The sequence below is a fragment of the Hyperolius riggenbachi genome, chromosome 9, assembly GCF_040937935.1.
Source record: "Hyperolius riggenbachi isolate aHypRig1 chromosome 9, aHypRig1.pri, whole genome shotgun sequence".
NCBI classification, from domain to species: Eukaryota; Metazoa; Chordata; class Amphibia; order Anura; family Hyperoliidae; genus Hyperolius; species Hyperolius riggenbachi.
Genome location: NC_090654.1, coordinates 62,976,672 through 63,000,813, shown reverse-complemented (window position 1 = coordinate 63,000,813; position 24,142 = coordinate 62,976,672). Strand labels below are relative to the sequence as shown.

General features: G+C 48.7%; 1 protein-coding gene across 1 annotated transcript in view; it reads left to right on the top strand.

Moving 5' to 3' along the window:
- The first annotated feature begins 11,927 nt into the window (after positions 1–11,927).
- LOC137531613 (cadherin-related family member 4-like) overlaps positions 11,928–24,142 on the top strand; it is a 116,763-nt gene continuing 104,548 nt past the window's right edge. The window contains exon 1 of the mRNA XM_068251553.1: positions 11,928–11,996. The gene's annotated coding sequence lies outside the window, so the exon portion shown is untranslated. The remainder of the gene's footprint in view (positions 11,997–24,142) is intronic.

The following is a 24,142-nucleotide window of genomic DNA, read 5'->3' as shown; positions in this document are numbered from 1 at the left end:
AGCCGACCTAAGATTTTTATGTGGACCCCCCCCCTGTCGCTGCACAGTGACTGGGTATAATGAAACCCTCCGAAAACCCGCCCCGCAAAAAAAGCCGCGTCCTCGGCCCGCGGATACTCACAAAGGTATGGTTCCATCCTTTGAACTCTCACCGGAGTCATCCCTTTTGTGTCCAGCGTCCGACACCCTACCCTTCTTCTGCTTGTAACACCGTGATGACGGGTGTGACCCCCCACACCCGGAACACTCGTGTTTAAAACGACACGAGGACCCGAACCTGCATGTGCCGTCATTAAACTGCCAGCACAGACCTTTTGTTCTACTGCCTGGTTTTCCCGTGGCACCTGCACTATCCTGCCCCCGAAAGGACTGCTGCCCTGTTGCTGGAATCATCAGGCTCATCCATAACTCTATGTCCTTGTGGTTCCAACACACTGAAGGCCGAACCGCCTTCCTCTGCCTAAATAACTCGTCGTACCTGAGCCAGGCATCACCCCCATACCTCCTGTACGCTTCTCCAATCGCATTCTGATAGCAGAAAAGCGCCGAACAGCACTCAGGGTTCTTCTCGCCAATAACGCAGGCCAAAATCTCAAATGCCTGCAACCAGTTCTGGAAAGTGCGCGGAATCAAGCGATACCTGCGCCGTTCCTCCTCCTCTTTCTTGGATTCGGTAGACTTCACCTTATCCAGATTGAACTTTGCCAGTTGCAACAATGAAAAAATTTCGATAAACTCACCCTTCCAGATGCGTTCACGAACCTCTGCCTTCAGGTGCACCCCTAGCGGTCCTGTAAGGCACACGTACATCTCAGACTGTCTGACAAAATCCCCCTCTCCCGCTTTTGCAAGATCCCCTGAAACCTCACTGGTTTGCACCGCCAATCTGACAAAATCCCCCTCTCCCGCTTTTGCAAGATCCCCTGAAACCTCACTGGTTTGCACCGCTACCTCCGCACTGGCCAGCGTCACTGTTGCAGGCATAGATTGGGACAAAACCTGCGTGGCTACCGGACCCGCAGCGACCGATACTGTCGCCGCTGGCTGCTGTGTCACTAAACCGATGCCGCTTGGCAGTTGAACCTCCCTCTGCTGACCCGCTAAGGGTGTTAACGGTGATTGCCCCTGGCCCGCCCACACCCCCACAGGTAAACCTGACGCTGTTAGAGGCCCCCCCAACAAACTTCTCATACCCGCCATGAATGATTCTAACGCCGGGATAATCACAGCCTGCGCATTGCCCCCCAAGCTGGCCCCAGTCTGCGCTAGCTCCCCTTGCACCCCCAAACCTGACCCACATGAAATACTGGCAATGTTAGGATTTATAGAGGCCTCACCTGGTGGCACAGGTAAGCCCACCTGCCCGACCGCTGCTCCGGATCCTGCCGAGGTTGATGCCCCTCCATCAAGTCGTGGTGCTGCGTCATTGGACCCGCCGGCGGCCGTGCCCTGCTGCTGGGCCGAGTGACCCGCCTGGCTGCTCCGCTGCTGTGTCCTGTCCTCCTGCTGCTCGCCTCCTTGCCTGGCTGTCGCCGTCTCCCCACTCCTCCTGGTGGCTGGCCTGTCCGCTGAAGTGTCTCGGGGCCCCCTCCCCCCGCTCTGCGAAGAGTAGGTGCCCGTGCTGCTGGATCTGCCGCCGCCTCCCTTCTGCTTACTGGCACGCGCGGTGTCACGGAATAGCCGTGAGAAACGCAGGTGAATCTAGAGAATTCACAGTCGCTTTCCTGATCGCTCCCTGTCGGATCTGAGCAGTCGTGCAAGCGATCCGAAAATGACATTTTGTGTTATTTTAAATCCAGAGATATGTTCCCCTGTGAGCCAGAGCAGTCCCCTCACCCCTCCGGAATGTCGCACGTGGCTGGACTCCCTGCAGGGCCCAGCTTATTCCCCCTACAGCAGATGTCCCCATGAAAAGGACCAGGAAACTGGCTCCACAGGGGGGCCATAGAAAGCCAGCCGATCCGGCACCGAGCATGGGCCATAAGGAAAGCATGGGTGATATGATTTCCTGTCGGCATACGAAAACCGTATGTCGCACAGCTATAAAATTCATATCGTCTTGTCCGGTAAACCCTGGCCATCGTGCTGATATGAAATTCCTTGGGATAGACCGTCCGGTTATCGAGATATGAATCTTCTCAGGAGCCTGACCCGCTGGCTTAGCCGTGTCTGATGTCATATTAATCTGTATTTTCCAACAAGTCTGAAGCTGTTACCCCCCTAAATATAACGTGTATGGTTCAGGAGTTACAGCATTTCATAAGTTTAGCCCTAAAATCTCTCAGAGGGAATGAACTGTCATTGGTGGGTGACTCAGATGGGCCGGCATTGCCACACCCCCAAACCAGCTTCATCAAAAGCACCTGGCCAGCAGGAGGGCATCATTCCTCCCTTTACCATCTTCATGACAAGCTGCTGCCAGCCAGAGGACATAGGGCTGGTGGCCATTTTGCTGACCCATCTGAACAAAGAACTCTAAGAACTTGAAACCGTTTTGCTTGAACTTGATTGGAAACCAGAACTCTGATTTTTCCCACAAAAAGGACATCTTTCCAGGAACTAAGTATTTTTCTCCCTTCTTTTATTTTTCATTCTGGCTATTACTGTTTCAATAATTGTTGATTTTAATAATTGTCTGTATATATTAATTATTTATATTGCTGTGAATAAAGACTTCCTCCAAGTCATTCACTGTTCCGCTATCCTGCTTATCAGCACACACAGAACTGATCCCGGGTCTCTGAAGATACGCTACTGTTTGTTTGTTGTTGGCTAGACAGAATATCGTGTGTTTAACCGTTTTATTCGCAGGACCAGTCAGTCAGTAAATCGGGTCCACTGGCCCATACCAGTGGTGGTGGCAAATCCCCTGGAATCGTGTGTACGCTGTAATCACCCGTGTCTCACAGGCTCCCTTCTGAGTTGTCTGCGGCCAATTCTTAACGGTTCCTGCGCATTGACTGCGACCAGAGTTCGCACGATCTGTGCGCTGGCACCGTTTAGAAGGCTAAGTGCGGTCAGCCACAAGGGCTCCTGTGACAGTGTTAGGCAGCGGTTGGGACCTGTGTTGTGCTGAAAGTATCTACGATAGCGCTAGCGCTATCGAGAAACGAACTAATTCGTTGGTGTAGCTGGAAGGCAATATATTTTTTATATATACAGAGAGACTGTGTAGCCAGTACCCCTCCCCAAAGTTTTATTTTATTTGGCATGGAAATGTCCGGGAACTACCAGAACATGTGCCTAGCAGACCTGGAAAATCTTTGCGAAGAGAGGGGCATTGGCATCCTCCGCAAGACAAAACGGGACCTGATAGCCGACTTGTCCAGATGGGATACCCAGCAACTGCGGGAGCCGGGAGTGTCCGCTGAGGTGGATACCAGCCCATCTGACAATCGAGGGGAACCAGAGACTGAGACTCCGGACCGTACAGAGGTTGTGCATCCTGAGGGCCCTGCATCAACAGTTACACCGGAGAATGTCAGTGTGGACCCCAATCCCAGAGTTTCTGACAGTACTCGCCCGGAACTGGCCAGTACTGGACTGTCCATGGGTGCTGACCCGGTAATGCAGCAGGCATTACAAAAGCTCATGGAGACTGACCTGGACAAGTACCTGCAGTACATGCGTGAGGAGCGCCAATCTGCAGAACGCAAGGCGGCTGAGGAACGCCAATCTGCGGAACGCACAGCTGCTGCTGCTGCTGCTGAACGCCACGCGGAGAGGGATGCCGCAGAGGCGCGGGAGAGACGACAGCATGAGCTCAACATGGCAAAGGTTCAACAGGCCAGCCGGAGTTCACCGCCCAGCCTCCCTGCCGAAGGAGCTGCAGCACCCGTAAGTGCAAAATTTAAATTTGCTAATATTGAAAAAGACACTGACATTGACTTGTTTTTGCGGTCTTTTGAAAAAGCATGCCGTCAGTATCGTCTGTCCCAAGACCAGTGGGCCAGACATCTGACACCTTTGCTGCGCTACAAAGCGCTTGATGCCTTCGCAGAATTGCCTGCGGAGAAGGATAATGATTATGCTGCTATAAAAGACGCTATCATTACTAAGTACCAGCTGACGCCAGAAGCCTATCGGAAAAAGTTCAGGGCCTGGCAGAAAAAGCCTTCTGATTCGTACCGAGATGTGGCCAGCAGCTTGCTCACCACACTCCGCCAGTGGACGCTAGGCCTCACCAAAGGGTCTTATGGCGTCCTGGAGGACTTGATAGTCCTCGAACAATTTCTGAACATTTGCCCTGCTGATGTACGACAGTTTGTGTTAGAACGCAGGCCGGCTTCAGCCACTGTCGCTGCAGACCTTGCTGAGACTTTTGCAACTACCCGGGTGGCTGATACCCGCAGAACTGTCCCATCCAGCTGGAGAGGAGGTCAGCCCAATACCTCGGCAGACCCTCCTGCCCCTGTGAGCCGTCCGCCACAGAGGCCACCCAGCGCAGCTGCTGCACCCAGGGCTGCAGCCCCTGGAGAGGTCACCTGTCACTACTGCCGCCAGCCCGGACACATGAAATTCGACTGTCCGGAGCGGAGACAGACACCACCAGCACCTGGATCATCTGCATCACCTGTACCTCACCCACAGCAGAGGCATCCCGCCAGCGAACCACAGCCTGGATCATCAGATTTTGTCCTGTTTGCCCGCGGAAAGGAAATCCGTGACCGAACCGACCAGCAGCAACTTGTTAGAGTGAACGGCAAAGTTGTCACCGGATTTCGAGACACCGGAGCTGACATCACGTTAGTTCACTCACATCTTGTGCCAAAGGAGAGCATCAGCTCCAGCCGATCCCTTGCCCTTACTGGAGTAGAGGGCACCCTTTTCCACATAGCCCACGCAAAAGTGAAGCTGGATTGGGGAGTGGGAGGGGTCCACGAAAGGGTTGTTGGGGTTATGAAGGATCTCCCAGTCCCTGTGTTGCTGGGGACTGATTTGGGCAAGCTTGTGTCCTACTATGAACCTGCCACGACCGCCTTGTCGCTCACGGAAGGAGACGGACTCTCCACCCACCACCAGGTACTTTATACACTTGGGGGAGCACCAGGGGGAGGTGGGTTGAATGTGCCCAGTTCAAGGGTACCAGGTTCAATAGTGCCTGCTTCAAAGGCACCTGAGTTTGAGGTACAGGCTGTCTGTTGTGATGATGCTGTAACTGTACCTGAGTTTCCTGTACAACCTGTCTGTAATGAAAAAATGTCTATACCTGTCAATGTCATTACTGCATGCAATGATGATTTGAGTAATGCCCGTCTGTGCCATTCTGACAGTGTACCTGTGCTAGCAGTACCGCGCAGCTGCACTGTTCAGAACCCGAGCTCAGAACAGGTGGAGGGGGTTCCGGCCTCCTCCCCCTCCTCTGACCGCAGGGATGAGACCTTTCAGCCGCTGGCCTCGTGTGACATGAGCCAGTTGGCTGAAACTGACAGCGCCGTATTCTCAGCCGCACTACAAAGTGACCCAAGCCTGGAGGTGCTCAGGCAGCAAGCCGCTGAGCCCCTCGCAGACGGGGCCGCTTTCAAGGTGTACTGGGAAGGTGGGAGACTGTACAGTGAGTCTGTACAGCCCCCTACAGGTAGATCCCACGGGAATACCAAGTGGCTTGTGGTCCCGAGTGCGTTCAGGGGACATGTGCTGAAATCCGCACATGGTAATCCTCTGACAGGGCACTCGGGTGTCCGCAAGACACTCGCCGGTATTCGGAACCAGTTTCATTGGCCCCGGATGAACAGGGATGTAGCAAACTACTGCAGGGCATGTGCCGTCTGTCAAGAGCTGGGAAGGTCCAGGGATTCCCGCGGGGTTCCCTTAGGTCCACAGCCACTCAGCAGGGGAACCCTGCGTGGGCTGGCTGTTGACCTAACCAACCCACTGCCCGTTGTCAGCAGTCCCGGCAGACACCACGTCCGACTGCAGTGGCGCAAACGCCCTGTCCAGAACGGTCCATGTTGGGTCAACCCTGAGGGTAGCAGACCGCGACCGGTCCAGGGGAACCGAGCCACAGGCTCCAATAGGTTTCCCTGCCGCACCGGCAACCCGAGACCCGTCAGCCAGGTTGGCCGACACTGGAACGCTGATGGGCTGTCCCGGTGTCAGGGGGAACTAGGCCCAACAGCGCCAATGGCTGCTACGACGGATGTCTTGCTGACAACCCTCTACACAGCGTCAGGAAAGGGAGGTGTCACGGAATAGCCGTGAGAAACGCAGGTGAATCTAGAGAATTCACAGTCGCTTTCCTGATCGCTCCCTGTCGGATCTGAGCAGTCGTGCAAGCGATCCGAAAATGACATTTTGTGTTATTTTAAATCCAGAGATATGTTCCCCTGTGAGCCAGAGCAGTCCCCTCACCCCTCCGGAATGTCGCACGTGGCTGGACTCCCTGCAGGGCCCAGCTTATTCCCCCTACAGCAGATGTCCCCATGAAAAGGACCAGGAAACTGGCTCCACAGGGGGGCCATAGAAAGCCAGCCGATCCGGCACCGAGCATGGGCCATAAGGAAAGCATGGGTGATATGATTTCCTGTCGGCATACGAAAACCGTATGTCGCACAGCTATAAAATTCATATCGTCTTGTCCGGTAAACCCTGGCCATCGTGCTGATATGAAATTCCTTGGGATAGACCGTCCGGTTATCGAGATATGAATCTTCTCAGGAGCCTGACCCGCTGGCTTAGCCGTGTCTGATGTCATATTAATCTGTATTTTCCAACAAGTCTGAAGCTGTTACCCCCCTAAATATAACGTGTATGGTTCAGGAGTTACAGCATTTCATAAGTTTAGCCCTAAAATCTCTCAGAGGGAATGAACTGTCATTGGTGGGTGACTCAGATGGGCCGGCATTGCCACACCCCCAAACCAGCTTCATCAAAAGCACCTGGCCAGCAGGAGGGCATCATTCCTCCCTTTACCATCTTCATGACAAGCTGCTGCCAGCCAGAGGACATAGGGCTGGTGGCCATTTTGCTGACCCATCTGAACAAAGAACTCTAAGAACTTGAAACCGTTTTGCTTGAACTTGATTGGAAACCAGAACTCTGATTTTTCCCACAAAAAGGACATCTTTCCAGGAACTAAGTATTTTTCTCCCTTCTTTTATTTTTCATTCTGGCTATTACTGTTTCAATAATTGTTGATTTTAATAATTGTCTGTATATATTAATTATTTATATTGCTGTGAATAAAGACTTCCTCCAAGTCATTCACTGTTCCGCTATCCTGCTTATCAGCACACACAGAACTGATCCCGGGTCTCTGAAGATACGCTACTGTTTGTTTGTTGTTGGCTAGACAGAATATCGTGTGTTTAACCGTTTTATTCGCAGGACCAGTCAGTCAGTAAATCGGGTCCACTGGCCCATACCAGTGGTGGTGGCAAATCCCCTGGAATCGTGTGTACGCTGTAATCACCCGTGTCTCACAGGCTCCCTTCTGAGTTGTCTGCGGCCAATTCTTAACGGTTCCTGCGCATTGACTGCGACCAGAGTTCGCACGATCTGTGCGCTGGCACCGTTTAGAAGGCTAAGTGCGGTCAGCCACAAGGGCTCCTGTGACACGCGGCCTGGGGTGCGGCGACCGCCGCCCCCGTCTTGTCCGCCGCTTTTCCGCGTCTGGCTCCTCCCGCCGTGCTGCTCTTGGCGCTCCTGCCGCTACTGGTCCTCCCGGCTGACCCACCCGCCGCTGCCTTCTTAGCAGGGGGCGCCGGAGGGTTCTGCACTGGGCTCCCGCCCCTCCGTTGCGACCGCGAGGTCGGATCCGGGCTGAGCCGCTCTGGCGGCCGCGAAGTTCTGCGCCCCAACTCCTGCTGCTGGCCGCTGGTGCTGGGCCCTGCTGACATGGCCGCCATCTGGGATTGTACCCACTCTGGTCCCCTGGACGCCGCCTCCGCCCGAACCCTCTCCACCAAGGCCTCCAAATCCTCCATGTTGAGATGCAGGCAAGGTACGTTCTTCCAGCTTCTTGTCCCACGCACGTCTGAGTAACTCCGCCCACCCCCTACTTCTACATTGCCTGTCCGTCTCCGCCCCCACTCCTGTCCGGCCTCAGCCTTCCCTTAACCCTATCCTTCCTGGCAGGCTGCACTATCATGTGCGGCCTTCCAGATTGCGCTGCTCTGCACTTACAGGCCTTATCTTGATAAAAATAAACCACAGTTTTTTGATATACAAGTCCTTGGAACAATATGGTCCTTTGACATATGTGTTGTAAAGTACAAATTTACACTGCCTCCGTTGAAGTGTTTGCGATAGGGATTTGAAGTAATGGGATATTTGGGCTGCATTACCTTCAGTCGCAATCTCTTAGTTTCAACAAATCGCAAGCCCTGTTGTGGAATTACACTCATAGGGTTCCGCTGCCCTAGTGCTGTGCGAATCAGCGAGTGCACAGAAAGTACTGATGGTTCTGGCCCTGAGAGCTGCAAAACATGTTAGGCAAAGCGGACCTAAACCCAGAACTCCTTCTCTGCTCTAAAAGATAAGCAACAGCATTATAAACGTTACAAAAAAAATGATGTCCTTGTTACAGCTTATAGAGTTCCTTAGATGCTGCGGTGTAGTTACTTCCTGGTTTGCTGGGAGCACATACAGGGTTAAACTGCTGTGTTTACATATAGTCTGTCTAAGGGCTGGTTCAGACGGACGTTTGTGCAGCGTCTACTGCCAGCGTTTGGGGCTTGGCGTTAAACGCTCCCATTCAAGTGAATGGGAGCGTTTGTACCAAGCTTTTATGCGCGTTTACACGAACGCGGCGTTCGGGTCCCGATTTTCCCTGGCGTTCAAGGAGCCCCTGGAAGCTACATGTAGCTTCCAGGGGCGGTTAACCGCGACGGGTAATGTCCCCCTAGGGGAAGAAAAAACGCGACCGCATGCGAACGCAACGTGAACGCTGCTGAAAGCCTGAACGCATCACGAACGCAACGCCAACGAACACAACGCCTCTGAACGTCCGTCTGAACCAGCCCTAAATGGCACACAGAGGCACAGTTCAGACAGAGATGATAGCTCAAATTACAGTGGCTCATTACTACCAGATAAGGGAGAATTTAGCCCCATCTATACTATACAATTTTTTGTGCGATTTGATTCGATTCATCGATTCAATTCAATCCGACATATCTGATCGCGATTCGATTCGATTTGCCATTGTTTTGCAATGGCATATTGAATCGAATCCCGATCAGACACGTCGGATTGAATTGAATCTAATCGATGAATCGAATCTCACAAAACATTGTATGGTGTAGATGGGGCTTTAGACAGTCTGTTATCTCTAATTACACTCAGTGGACCTGAACTCTTGCACAGACACAAGGAAAACATAACAGAAATGCACCCTGTATGTATCTAAAGAGTTTAGCCTGTGCAATTACCCCTCATCTGTGTCTAATCACTAGTTGTAATTTGCTTTCCTCCTGTGTCACATGACTGCCTATTGCAGATAAGGAGATAAGCCCACTTGAAAGCACAGGCTGTTAACAATATGTCTGCATCCATAAATCAGGAAGTAAAAACTGCAGATTTATTTTAGGATGTGTATCAGCTGTAACAAAGAAATGTTTTTTGTTTAAAGGTTATTATGCTGTTGTGTATCTTTTAGCGCAGAGAGGAGTTCTGAGTTCAGGTCCACTTTAAGTAAGATATGGGATGCACCTAGGCGTACAGTCAAAAATGGCGTGGGGAAAAAATGGCGCAGTGAAATCTTTTAAAACGGTATTTATAGTTTTAAGGATATGCAGTAACTTTATTTAAAACGCTATTTATCGTTGGTCTGACCCCCGCCCCTCATGTCCTGCGGTGTCCCCCGGTTCCTGTCTGCCTCCCCCTCCCCCCCTCGCACGTCCAATTTTGTCTCCCAGTGATTTCATCTCTGCCCCGGACTGGAGTGTAATGCTACAACAGTCCTACCTAAGCAGACCTTACGAACAGCTGGTGGATGTATCTGCTCGCTGCCGCTGATGACTTTCTGATGCACCAATCACGCTGGGGGCGCTGCTCCAGAACTGCCAATCACCGCTGCTCATGTCTCTGCTCCGTCTGCTAATTGGACCCAATGCTCCCGCCTCTGAGACCATCGCGTCCAATTAGCAGACGGAGCAGAGACATGAGCAGCGGTGATTGGCAGTTCTGGAGCAGCGCCCCCAGCGTGATTGGTGCATCAGAAAGTCATCAGCGGCAGCGAGCAGATACATCCACCAGCTGTTCGTAAGGTCTGCTTAGGTAGGACTGTTGTAGCATTACACTCCAGTCCGGGGCAGAGATGAAATCACTGGGAGACAAAATTGGACGTGCGAGGGGGGGAGGGGGAGGCAGACAGGAACCGGGGGACACCGCAGGACATGAGGGGCGGGGGTCAGACCAACGATAAATAGCGTTTTAAATAAAGTTACTGCATATCCTTAAAACTATAAATACCGTTTTAAAAGATTTATCACTGTGCGCCATTTTTTCCCCACGCCATATTTTCCTGACCCGCCACCTAGGAGTAAAGCTGTTTTTAGATTAGAACTGTCAATGTGGATATACTGGACTTGTACTGTATGTTTTAAACTGATGAAGTAAAAAATATTTTTTAACCAATACTGTATTATGTAATTTTTTGTATGCGCATAACAGAAGACTGTGTCCAACTGAAACCTAATTACAGTTTGTTGTATGTATATAGTGCAATATTGGATTGGAAGGTGAACAGAGAACGTTTTTTCACTTTTACTTTTTGTTATCAGCTACACTTACGACATTCTTCACAAGATTATGGGAAACCTGCACATTTTTACCTGAGACGATCACAAAGGGCTCGATTCACAAAGCGGTGCTAACCCAGTTAGAGACTTTAGGGGCCTGATTCACAAAGCGGTGCTAACAGTTAGCACCATGGTGAAAAGCCCTTTATCACGCCTAAACTCTGTTTAGGCATAATAAGTTTAGGTGTGATAAGTTTAGGTGTGATAAGTTTAGGCATGATAAGTTTAGGTGTGATAAGTTTTTAGGCGTGATAAGTTTAAGCACCAACTGGGTTAGCACTGCAGTGCACAGCTGATCAAAAGTTTTGCGCTAGCAAAGTCTGGTGCACTTTGCATAGAGTTTAATGGCGCTGCTTTGCGTGCGGGACTTTGCGCGCGATATAAACTTATCTAAACTTAGCATGCCTAAACTTATCACACCTAAACTTATCACGCCTAAACTTATCATGCCTAAACTTATCATGCCTAAACTGAGTTTAGGCATGATAAAAATGGTTATCACGCCTAAAGTCTTTAACTGGGTTATCACCGCTTTGTGAATCGAGCCCATGGTGTGATAATCATTGCACCACGCTGGTGAAAAGCCAGTTTAGGCGTGATAAGTTTAGGCATGATAAGTTTAGGCGTGATAAGTTTAGATAAGTTTAGATCACGCGCAAATTCCCGCACGCAAAGCAGCGCCATTAAACTCTATGCGAAGTGCACCAGACTTTGCTAGCACAAAACTTTTGATCAGCTGTGCACTGCGGTGCTAACCCAGTTGGTGCTTAAACTTATCACACCTAAACTTATCATGCCTAAACTTATCACATCTAAACTTATCACACCTAAACGTATCATGCCTAAACTGAGTTTAGGCGTGATAAAGGGCTTTTCACCAGCGTGCTAACTGTTAGCACCACTTTGTGAATCAGGCCCAAAGAATCATTACAAGTAATGAAGAAAATATAGCGTGTGTGTATAGCAATAATCTTGTATGTCTTTTGTGTGTATTATCACATCCTGCGTGTGCAGTGTTTGCATGGTACGTCACTTGTGTGTAGTGTCTTGCCTTCTGTGTGCATGTATGTAATGGATGTCTCTTGTGTATTTTCTTCTCCTTTGTTTGCAGCGTTTGTAAAGTTGTGTTTCTAAACTTCTTCTTTGTATGTGGTGTTTATGGAGTTCCCTGGACAACTGCAGTCAGAGCCGGTGTGAGCATTCAGAGTGTGTTGTTAGCTACCAGCAGAAGTGTGGAGGCTGCACACAGGACAGGTAGGAGCTGCCACAGTTTAATATATTATAAAACAGTGCTTATATCTCTCCTCTTCTTCTACTGGGCTAAATATCCTGGGGCTTTCTCACCTCTGTGCTCTTGCATAGACTCTAAACAACACTTAAAGAAAACCTGTGATGTAAAAAAAAAACCCTCTGGGGGATACTTACATCGGGAGGGGATGCCTCTGGATCCTAACAAGACTTCCCCCGTCCTCCGGTGTCCTGGCAATCCAGCGCGGCGACCCCCCAAACAGCGACGAGGTACGTATTTACCTACCGCTATCCTGCGCAAGCGCACTAGCGGCTCTTCCTTCAGGTTAAGGCGGAAATAGCCGAACTCGATCAGATCCGCTCTACTGCGTAGGCGCGAGTCCTTTGCGCCTTGCAGTAGAGCGGATCCGATCGGGTTTGGCTATTTCTGCCTTAACCCAAACGAAGAGCTGCTAGTGCGCCTGCGCAGGATAGCGGGAGGTAAATATTGCCTGCGCACACCCTTGTCAAGGGACTTTTGGTTTAGCCAGCGCTGGATTCCCACAGGCTACAGAGAACGGGGAAGCCTGATTGGGGCCCTGAGGCTCCCCCCTCCCGAGGCAAGTATCCCCCAGAGGGTTTTTTTGTTTTGTTACAGTGTCTCTTTAAAAAGGTTAATTTGCTTTTTATATTCTCATATAAAGATGAATTAGAGATATGACTTTCTCTTATGCTTAAGCAGACAGAGAAGGTGAATCCTGGGATAATCTTTTTTACATTTTTTTTTTTTGTGGCAAAATAAAAGACAAGTGTCCTTCAGGAGAAAACTGGAGTGTGAATTAACTACCGGTAGATTCCCTCTCATCCTCAGTCCTCACAACACCAGATCCAGCACTGAGGACCAATGTTAAGCAATGACAAAAACCCTTGAGATCCTCTTTTACCTTTAGGGTCCATTCGCACTTGTAAACGCAAAACACTAGCGCCTAGGGCTAGCGTTCTGCACGGGTGATTTTTCCGCAATAGTCAAGGTAAAATCACTGTACACTTCACATTTTGTGATCACGATTAGCGCTTTTATAGCACGCTAATCGTGATTGCTCTTCAACCGTGGCTAAACGCAGTATTCACCGTGTTTTGCGATTGCCACTAACCGTTAATCACCCGTAATCAGTGGCAATCGCAACAGTGAGATCACTGAATATAGTTAATGTTGCTCTAGCGCTTTGGAGATTAGCGGTAAGCGGCCGCTAGCAGCCCAAGTGAGAACGGGCCCTAAAATCTCAAAAACTCCAGTGCTGGTCACATGACTCTATTTTAGGCTGAAGGAGGATAGGAAATAGATCCAGACAGAATTAAACTAGTTTTTTTTAGCAGTGCTGGAGATGTCAGACTTCCAAGATGTTTATTGCAAACTTTTTTTCTGATATTCAGAAATAACCAAGTGTTGGTTGAAAATAAAAATGCTACCCAATTACACAAGGAAAATTTCAAACTTTGGATTATTACATTAAAAAACACAATTAGAAGCCCTTTCAAAAATGGAATTCTCTTGGCTAAGCTCAACACACACCATACACTCTTGGTTGTACAGATTTACCAAATCTATGTAGTATAAGGGCCAACAGATTGAAAATACCTTGAATGATTGATTGGATAAGCTCTTCTACTACATTAAAGTGGTAAGATTGAACAACCAAAATTGTATGGTGTGTGAGGCAGATCAGCAGCATTTAAAATGATGATACTACCTAAACTTTTATATTTATTTAGAAACTTACCTATAAAACTCCCTAAGGCCTTGTTCACATTGCGTTCAGCTTGCATGTCCGTCTGCGGTGGGCTTTTTTTTAAAATATTCTTTATTTTGAAAGATAAACATTACATATAAAGAAATATGTACAGAACCATATATTAAAGATACAACAAGGACATTGCTTATGATAGCGGTGGGCTTTTTTTTTAGGTGTTTTTATTTTTACCAATTCCCGGCGCTTGGGTGGGTGATTCGTTTTTGTGGTTACCGGTTTCTGAAGCGTTTTTTCCCGAGCGTTTTGGTAATTCACTCCCGGACGCAAGTCAGGAAGTGAACTCTTTGATGTGGAAAAGAATAAATACAATGTATTTATTCTTAAAAAACGCGAACGCAATCGCTCCACAAAGCGGTTTTGTGAGCGGTTTCGTTTTTTTCTATGCCTTCCATTGAGGCGAAATCGCCTCAAAAATGGCTCAAGCACCACTTTACAAAGCGAAACGCAAACGAGCTGCTCATATGTGAACTATCTCATACAGAATCATTGTGTAAGCGCTTTCAGGGCGATTTAGAAAAATTGCCCGCACTTAAAAAATAACAAAAACGCCTGCAGTGTGAACAAGCCCTAAAAAATTCTTCACTATTATGCAGAAAATGACTAATAAATATGTATTAATGAATAAATTCTCTAGATTGGAACAAATACAAAGAATTCCGTGCGCAGTTCCACACACACTCCAATACAATCAAAATTGCTGACGATCTAAATAAATGTCTATGACAATGATTGACAATGTCAATCTGTAATGATCTGGGGGCGATTTCCACAGTCAGCACACACCAAGTGCGCTGAAGCAGATGGAAATCCCCACAATCACAGAAACAAAGTACCCAGTATATATTTGTAGAGGGGAATTCCAACCAGCAGGTGGAGCTGTGGAGTACAGAGGAACAAGTCCTTTATACATCCACAGATGCCAGATTGAAATTGCACGATAAAGCAACACCGGGTAATATAAACAAGTAGCAACTCAAAAGAAAGCAAGAACAGAGACAGACTATGTGAATGTCTACCAATCTAGTCGCCACCCAGCGACGGTAGACATATCACAACAGAACAGACCAGAGTGAGAAAGCTAATTGCAAGAGAGGCGATTGCTATCAGCAACACAAGACTGAGCAAAGACAGAGCATGAATTGAGTAAAGGAAGACACAGCAAATGTCTACAATCTGAACGCCAAGGAAAATAACAAATGAACTAACTAAACGCGGTCACCGCGCGTTATGCGCAACAGTGACAAGCACGTTAATAGTACGGTCACCGCACGTTAAGCGCAACAGTGACAAAACTTACCAACCCTGACTAACGAATGAACACGGAAAACAAACACAAACAGATAGCGGGAATGCTTGCTAATCGGTTGCCTAACAGCAGACAACAGCAAGCGTTCGTTCCAGACAAAACAGACTGAAGGAGTAACCAGTAGCAACCGCTGCCAAGGTTATACTCCAAGACACAGACAGGGGAGATCCACCACCTCTAGAGCTAGGGCGAATGCGATCTAGGAACAGAACTGAACGATTCACTATCAGCCACCGCAGATGATAGTACAATCGCAAGGACAGGACAAGACTAGGCAGTACAAATAATATACAACCTGACTGCACTAGTAGGAGTGCAAAATGCACTCCCCAAGAATAAACTACACTAGAATATTAGCAACAAGATACAAAGAGGCTGAGGCTCTAAGGTTAGTCTCACTAAACAGAAACTATGACGAGCAAGGAATTCTGGGAGGAAGTGACATTTATACTGAAAACCTTCAAAGGAAGCAGACAAGCAGATTGCAAGATAAGTAGATGAAAATCAGTCAGGCTTGAAAACTGACAAAAGGGCCTTTTTTCCCTGGACTGAACTATGCAACCTGCATAAGAAACGAACAAACTGTCCAGGGAATCAAGGCCAGCAGAGCGGATTCTGACACAATCTCCAAAAATGTAGCAATATAGTCTCGGTTGATCAGCGCAGAATCACAAACTTCAATATCCACCACCACACCTCTTGTGAACGCACTCACCAGCTCTTTGGATCATACAAAATGATCATATGCGTTCTGTCAAATAAACGTATGTCCCTCTGATCAAAGTTGGGCTCCGCTCTGCATCATCTTCAATACCTCATTTGCATGGCATGAAACATAAAAATGCTCCACATAGCGTAATAAAGTTTCAGTAAAATTTATTCTCCATAAAACAATGTTAAAATACACTCACATATTGACCATGTATGTCTATCACAGGCATACAGGTAAGAGCAGGGTAAGAAAGGTAGCGGACCGCCCAACAGCCGTATACTCCATGTAGTACCGCCGTCCCACTGACATCCGCGCACTTCCACACTCCTTCTCCCGCTCTGTAGCTTCTCCCCGACCGGTTTCGTCCACGTGACTTTCAAGGGAACCATATTGCCCCTTTAAGGGGACTATATTGCTAAATTCTCTAGATTCTCCAATAAAATACTAACTCTTCATACATCTGATTTAGGTATAGGGGTCCCTGATATCGAAAAATATTATAAAGCTACAATTTTAGAGCAATCAAGAGTAATATGGACTAATGATATGTCAAAACAATGGGTAAGCCTTGAACAGAATTAACTCCCCTTCAAATTCTTTAAAGCATATTTAGAATCCAGATTGGTATGGAAAGTTCGGCAGAATATTTCGAACCCCATTACAGCCAACACTTTAAGGATTTGGAAAGAAATGACCAAATTATGCAGTGGTGACCCTTTAGCAATCAATATTCCCATACTATTAACTCACCTGTTGACTGTTATAAAAAAAACAAACGTATCCTTAGATAACTGGGTAGATTTAGGTTTAAACTCAATAGACGAGTTGTTTGAAGGTTTAGAGCAGGGGTCCTCAAAGGTTTTGGGTCGAGGGCCGGGTCAACATACTTCAGACTGCTGGGGGGCCGGAGTGTACATAATATGATGTAGAAGTCTTTGCGGGCCGGACAGTGAAGCATAACCAGGTAACAACCCGCAGTCCAATTGGACAGCAGTGTCACCTGATGTGGAATTTGATTGGATGTGGATGGGTGGTGCCAGCACTGCTATTCTATATGCAGACCACCAATATTTAAAGATGTAGCTGACCGCATCTATAAGTAATACATTTTATGTGTGGAGGGCCGGTAAAAAAGCCTCAGGGGGCCACATTCGGCCCACGGGCCTTAGTTTGAGGACCACTGGTTTAGAGATAAAAACCTTTGAAGAATTAGTCACATCATATAATATCCCTTACTCAGATAAACCTAAATATCTCAGCCTACATACATTCTTGCCAAAACATGCTTCTAATCCCATATCCCTTATACCTCCAATTAATAATCTACTTCAGCCTGAAAAACTCAAAACTCAACCAAAAAGGAACATCTGTGTTCTATAGAACTCTCTTATCTATAAAGGATGATATCCCATTCCCCAAATGGCAGCTCATGAAATGGCAGGAACTCTCCAAGACGATATTGATCACGAAGATTGGGATTTAGTAATTAGGTTGTTAAAAAAAAGCTTCTCATTGTGTATCACACCATGAGAATCTTATCAAGATGGTTTGCCAATGGTACATGACTCCTGTAAAAATGTCCAAATTTGACAGCAAAGCCATCTCCAATATGTTGGAGGAACTGTAAATAGTTGGGTTCCTTGGAACTTATCTTTGGTGCTGCCCCAAAGATACAGAAACTATGTGAAGAAATAGAGAGGTTTCTTAAAGCGGTATCGTCACCATAAAAATCAAATTTCAACAGCAACTGGTCTGAGTGTATTAAAGAGGAACTGTAATGGCAAAACGTCCCCTGGGGGGTACTCACCTCGGGTGGGGGAAGCCTCCGGATCCTAATGAGGCTTCCCACGCCGTCCTGCGTCCCTCGGGGGTCTCGCTGCAGCCCTCCGTACAGCCGTGACGTAATATTTACCTTCCTGGCTCCTGCGCAGGCGCTCTGACGGCTGTCGGCTCCGAAGTAGGCGGAAATACCCGATCGCTGCGCAGTAGAGCAGACCCGACGGAGATCGGGTATTTCTGTCTATTTCCGAGCCGAATGCAGCCACAGCGCCCCCGCTGGAGCCAGCAAAGGTAAATATTGAAATTACAGTCGGGCCTGTCGCCGGCTGTTCAGAGGGCTGCAGCAAGACCCCCATGGGACGCAGGACGGCGTGGGAAGCCTCATTAGGATCCGGAGGCTTCCCCCACCCGAGGTGAGTACCCCCCAGGGGATCTTTTTAAAGTTACAGAGTCTCTTTAAGTAATAAAGATGCTAATCCTGGATTCAAAACTTTCAAAACTTTTTCTGCTGTTATGATTTGGAGTTATCACATACCTATGGAGCACTGGCCCTTTTAGTAGTCGTGCCAAAGAATTGCATGCTGGGGGTTCTTTTTATCTATAATCTATTCCTCCTCTTCCCTTTATTTCCCTGCCAGCTGCTTATCTGAAACCTAATCCCCTACTCCAGGGGTCTCAAACTCGCGGCCCGCGGGCCATTTGCGGCCCTCAATACAATATTTTGTGGCCCTCGCCGGCAAAAGCTTCCTTATAGTTCGCTTCAGTGCTCCCAAGTAATCTGCCGCATCCCTGCCACTAAACGAGGGCTGCAGAGCCCCCAAATCGCCCGGGGGGCAATCCGCCGGCATTTCCTGGAAGGTGCAGAGCTTTCAGCTTCAGCTCTGCCCCTCCTGACGCCAGAGCTGGGACAAGGTCCTCCAGCACCCAAGGCTGAGACACCAAAGTGTGCCCCTCCATCCCGCCCACCCCAGCCGTCACACACTGATTGCTATTAGACTAAGAGGGCCACAGGGCCCACAACCTCCCCAACACCTTAATATCTAGTTATCTGGCTTGCAGTCACTGCTATGTATCCCATTTTCTTATTTCTTTCTGCTTAAAACACAATTAGGAATGACAGCTGAATGAATTGTGCGCCCCCTCCTACACTGCGCCCTGAGGCTGGAGCCTCTCAAGCCTATGCCTCGGCCCGGCCCTGCCTGACGCCAATCGCCGCACGGATAGCCGCCTCTCCCCGCCCCTCTCTGTGAAGGAAGAGTGAGAGGGGCGGGCAGAGGCAGCGATGCGCCGCGATTGTGAAATTCCTTATGCGGCCCAGCCTCATCCTGACTTTGCCTCCTGCGGCCCCCAGGTAAATTGAGTTTGAGACCCCTGCCCTACTCACGTGTGTTTACAAGCAAGGCTGAGGCGACTCAGCGATTGGAGGAGACAAGAAAAAAAGTAAAGGGCAGAAATGACATCACGAGTTAGCCATAACTGTGGGCAAAAGACATGGCCCCCACCAGGAACAGAATTCTTATCATTTACTATATAACATTAACTGAAATCAAAACGTGGACAGTATAATACATGTGTTATGTAAGTAGATCAAGTATTTATCTACTTATATATGTGTTTTTTTCCCTGGCATAGTATGACTGATACTACTGCTTTAAAAAACTTCCAATGAGCTTTACACATATCCCCCCAGGTATGGCTTTATTACACCTCAAGACCATGGACTTGCCCCTAAAAGAAAGATTGATCTTTAATCATGCTTTCATTGCAACTAGAATGCTAATAATCGTAAATCTTCAGATATTCCCACAATTGAAGAAATACTCAAAAAAGTTGATTTTAATCTAAAAGCTGAACATTTTTTGGGCCATTACGTCTGGAAATTTTCAGGCTTTTCTTACAAGGGCAAGTCTTTGGCCTTCAATCTATCTCCAAGAGTCCAAGCTATTGGAGATATAATTACATTTACATGCTCACCTTGCACTAAATATCCTTGATCAAAAGCTCTGCTAAAGATTGTACGGATTGTGTTACTCAAAGATAAAATTATTTGTGTACTCAGTAATATTTCCTGTTGGATATTCCCTTGTTTGACTTTTGAAGTTGTAAATATGTTTATTATTCATTATTATCTTCTTATTGAGGTATTATTTATTATTATTTATTGTATTTATAAAGCGCCAACATATTACGCAGCGCTGGACATTAGTTTAGGTTACAGTCAATATTTAGAGGTAACATACAGCAATATGACAATACATGAATACAAGAAAACCAGATCACACAGCACAGTATGAGTACAAGGTAATGCTTAGTCAGTCACTGGAGGGGAGCATGGAGATTAGGCAAGTTAGGTTCACTCAGAAGCATAGCATGGGTTCACAGTAATGGAGGTGCATGATCAGGTAGGACACAAAAGGAGGAGGACCCTGCCCAAAGGCTTACAATCTAGAGGGAGAAGTAGGGACACGAATGGTAGGAGACCAGAGTTCAGCTGTGGGTTTAGAGCACTTGTGAGGGGTAGTATACAGTGGCGTAGCAACAAGTATAGCAACCATAGCGTTGCTACGGGGCCCTACGCCACAGGGGGCCCGCCTGCCCGTACATCAGTTTTGTTTTTTTTTCGTTTAGTTTTTTTTTTTTAATGTCGGTCCTGTCCGGGGCCCCCACCCCCCATACTTTTAGAGCTGCGGGCCCCCCCTCCCTGGCCCTCCTCCTCTGATAAGGTGGCTGTGAGGAGGGGGACTACTTGGGCGCAATGATACTCCTGGCGGCCGGCCCGACAGTTACTCTATAGTTCCGGCTTCCGGGCCGGCCAGCCAGGGAGAAGGAGGAGTGACGTCCTATGCGCGTGCGAGGGAGGGAGCGGACTGCTCAGGGTGCTGTGCCTGTTGGACTGGAGGAGGCCAGAGCGGAGGAGAGCGGAGCGACCCGACCCGGCCCCACCCCACCGTGACCGTCCCACGCAAGCTGCCCGCAAGTAAATTAATACATGTGCCTGGCTGGCTGGTGCTGCTGGCTGCTGTGGAGCACGGTCGGAGGTGGGTGGATGCTGGGGAACGGCCTGGCCGGGGGACTTGCTGTCTGCTGTGTGTGGGGGGATGGGGGAAACAGAGAAATGCTGGCTGCTGTGGGGGGGGGGGGGGGGAGTGTGGGGGGGGGGAGAGAGAGAGATGTGCGTGTGGGGGGGGGGGGGGAATGGGGGAGAGAAGTGCTGGCTGCTGTGGGGTGGATGGGGGAGAGAGAGGTGCTGTGCGTGTGTGTGTGTGGGGGGGGGGGGATGGGGGAGAAACGTGCTGGCTGCTGTGGGGGGATGGGGGAGAGAGAGGTGCTGTGTGTGTGTGTGGGGATGGGGGAGAGAAGTGCTGGCTGCTGTGGGGTGGATGGGAGAGAGAGGGGTGCTGGCTGCTGTGTGTGTGGGGGGGGGATGGGGGAGAGAAGTGCTGGCTGCTGTGGGGGGGATGGGGGAGAGAGAGGTGCTGTGTGTGTGTGGGGGGGGGGGATGGGGGAGAGAAGTGCTGGCTGCTGTGGGGGGATGGGGGAGGGAGAGGTGCTGGCTGCTGTGTGTGGTGGGGGGGATGGGGGAGACAGAGAGGTGCTGGCTGCTGTGGGAGACAGAGAGGTGCTGGCTGCTATGGGGGGGGGGGGGGGGGATGGGGGAGACAGAGAGGTGCTGGCTGCTGCCCCCACATAGTGATTGTCTGGTGAATGCTCCCCCCACATAGCGATTATTGTCTGCCGAATGGTCCCCCCCATAGTGATTATTGTCTGGTGAATTGCCCTCCATAGCGATTATTGTCTGGTGAATGCTCCCCCCACATAGCGATTATTGTCTGGTGAATGCTCCCCCCAAATAGCGATTATTGTCTGGCGAATGGTCCCCCCCCATAGCGATTATTGTCTGGTGAATGGCCCCCCCATAGCGATTATTGTCTGGTGAATGCCCCCCCCCCCATAGCGAGAGATTGTCTGGTGAATGCTCCCCCCACATAGCGATTATTGTCTGGTGAATGCTCCCCCCACATAGCGATTATTGTCTGGTGGATGCTCCCCACATAGCAAATATTGTCTGGTGGATGCTCCCCACATAGCAAATATTTTCTGGTGAATGCTCCCTGCATAACGATTATTTTCTGGTGAAATGCTGCCCACTTTACGATTTCTGGTGAAATGATGCCCGCATAATGCTTATTTTCTGGTGAAATGCTGCTCTCTTTACGATTATTTTATGGTGAAATACTGCCCACTTTACGATTAATTTCTGGTGAAATGCTGCTCTCTTCACAAATATTTTATGGTGAAATGCTGCTATCTTTATGATTAATTTATGGTGAAATGCTGCTCTCTTTACGATTAATTTATGGTGAAATGCTGCTCTCTTTATGATTAATTCAGTACTGTAGAGTCGCAGTCAAGGAGTCGGAGTCGGGGGAATTTTGGGCACCCGGAGTCGGAGTCGTTGATTTCATAAACTTCGGAGTCGGATGATTTCTGTACAAAATCCACAGCCCTGTTAAGTATTAGACTAAGGAGTCGGAGCCATTTTGGGTACTCGGAGTTGGAGTCGTGGTTTCATAAACTGAGGAGTCGGAGTTGGAGTCGGAAGATTTTTGTACCGACTCCACAGCCCTGGATTAATTTATGGTGTAATGCTGCTCTCTTTACAATTAATTTATGGTGAAAGGCTGCCCTCTCTACGATTATTTTATGGTGAAATGCTGCCCACTTTACGATTATTTTCTGGTGAAATGGCGGTGGGGATGGCGGCGCGGGGGGGGGGGGGGGCATACAAAAAATTTGCTATGGGGCCCAGTCATTTCTAGCTACGCCCCTGGTAGTATATACACTTTTGTTTTAGGCATATCTATTGCTACTGTTATGTCATTCATAATTTACATTACTACTTAGTAAAAATTATATTTGCATTACATTCTATGGAAGGCGATGGTTGCGATTCCTGGAAACTTAGTAGGGAGGATTTTAGTCCCCCAGTTCCCAGGAGGACCGGGTCCATCTCGAGAAGCACCACTATGAAGGATGTAATGTGAGTAATCACATTGCTGTTATATGATAATACGTTTTGTAGTGACTACATTTCATTGCTATTGACAAATTTTTCTGTAACCAGATAAAATATGGTCCGATTCACTTTGTTTCTTCTTTAACCACTTAAGTACCAGCGGTCTCTGCCCACTTAAGGACCAGAGACTGCTGGTACAATAAACGGCGGAACACCAACGAATTACCGCACATACCAGCCGCAATCGCCAACACCGCCGCACATCGGGATCCTGGGCCACCCACTCTGCTGTCCTAATGACGGCAGAGTTCCTGTGAGCCGGTCAGGAGCCGCTTTCATTGGCTCATGACCCTGTCTCTCAATGTAAGCCAATGGGAGTTTCTTACATTGAAAGACAGGGTCAGGAGCCAATGAAATCAGCTCCTCACCCGCTCACAGGGCTCTGCCGTCACAGAGACAGGCAGAGCAAGTGAGCTGTGGCAAGAGACGGCAGGGATTCAGCGGCGAGATCGGCGGGAGCACTCAGCGGTGGTGATTGAAATCTACGCCCTGCCAGCCAGGTAACCACCAAAACAGGACGTAGAGTTCAATCACCTTGGTCCATTTATGTTGTTTACGTAAGATATGTCATTAATATGACTGTTACATTTTTAAAATTCCCGAGCCGCACACGCGCCCGCCCGAGCACGCCATGCACGCCCGCCAGCCTGTCCCTTGGCCGTGCGGCTCACGTCACTCCCCCTCACTGTCTCTGCGTCCCTGCACATGCGCAGAGCGCAAATGGGACACTCACAGGGACACGGGACGCAGAGACAGTAGGGTTTTATTATATAGAATTTGACAATAACAGTCAAACAGTTATACATGAGTGAGAGAAAAAGGCAGTTGCATCCTTCGATTATCGTGAACCATGGTTCAAAGACAATCTGGAAGCATGAATGGAACAGTTTCCATTGCGTGCATTACGTGCAGAGTGGCGGGGAGCGATTCGAGAATGCTGCAGATTCTCGCACAGCCGCATCTCGTCCAGTCACTTCCGCATCAGGAGATGTGGAAGTGACGCAGCCAGCAGCAGTAGTGATGCGATGCGGCGAGGTAGCCGCATTTGCATCACTAATCAGTGGAAAAGGGCCCAAATAATCTACAAGAAAGTTTTGTTTGTTTGTTTTGGCAGACTGTCTGTAAGGTTTTGCATTGCTGTCTGTACCCCTATTTGTAGGAGTCCCTCTCTCTGGCCCTCTCCACCTTAGGCTAGACTGGAGTCATGTAACTGGCATAGAAATCAGAAATGTAATATTGCAGATCTCTGAATTACAATAGGGGCAGCATGGTGGCGTAGTGGTTAGCTCTCTCGCCTTGCAGCGCTGGGTCCCTGGTTCGAATCCCAGCCAGGGCACTATCTGCAAAGAGTTTGTATGTTCTCTCCGTGTCTGTGTGGGTTTCCTCCGGGCACTCCGGTTTCCTCCCACATTCCAAAAACATATGGATAAGTTAATTGGCCCTAAAAAATTGGCCCTAGATTACAGTACTTACACTACATGATATAGA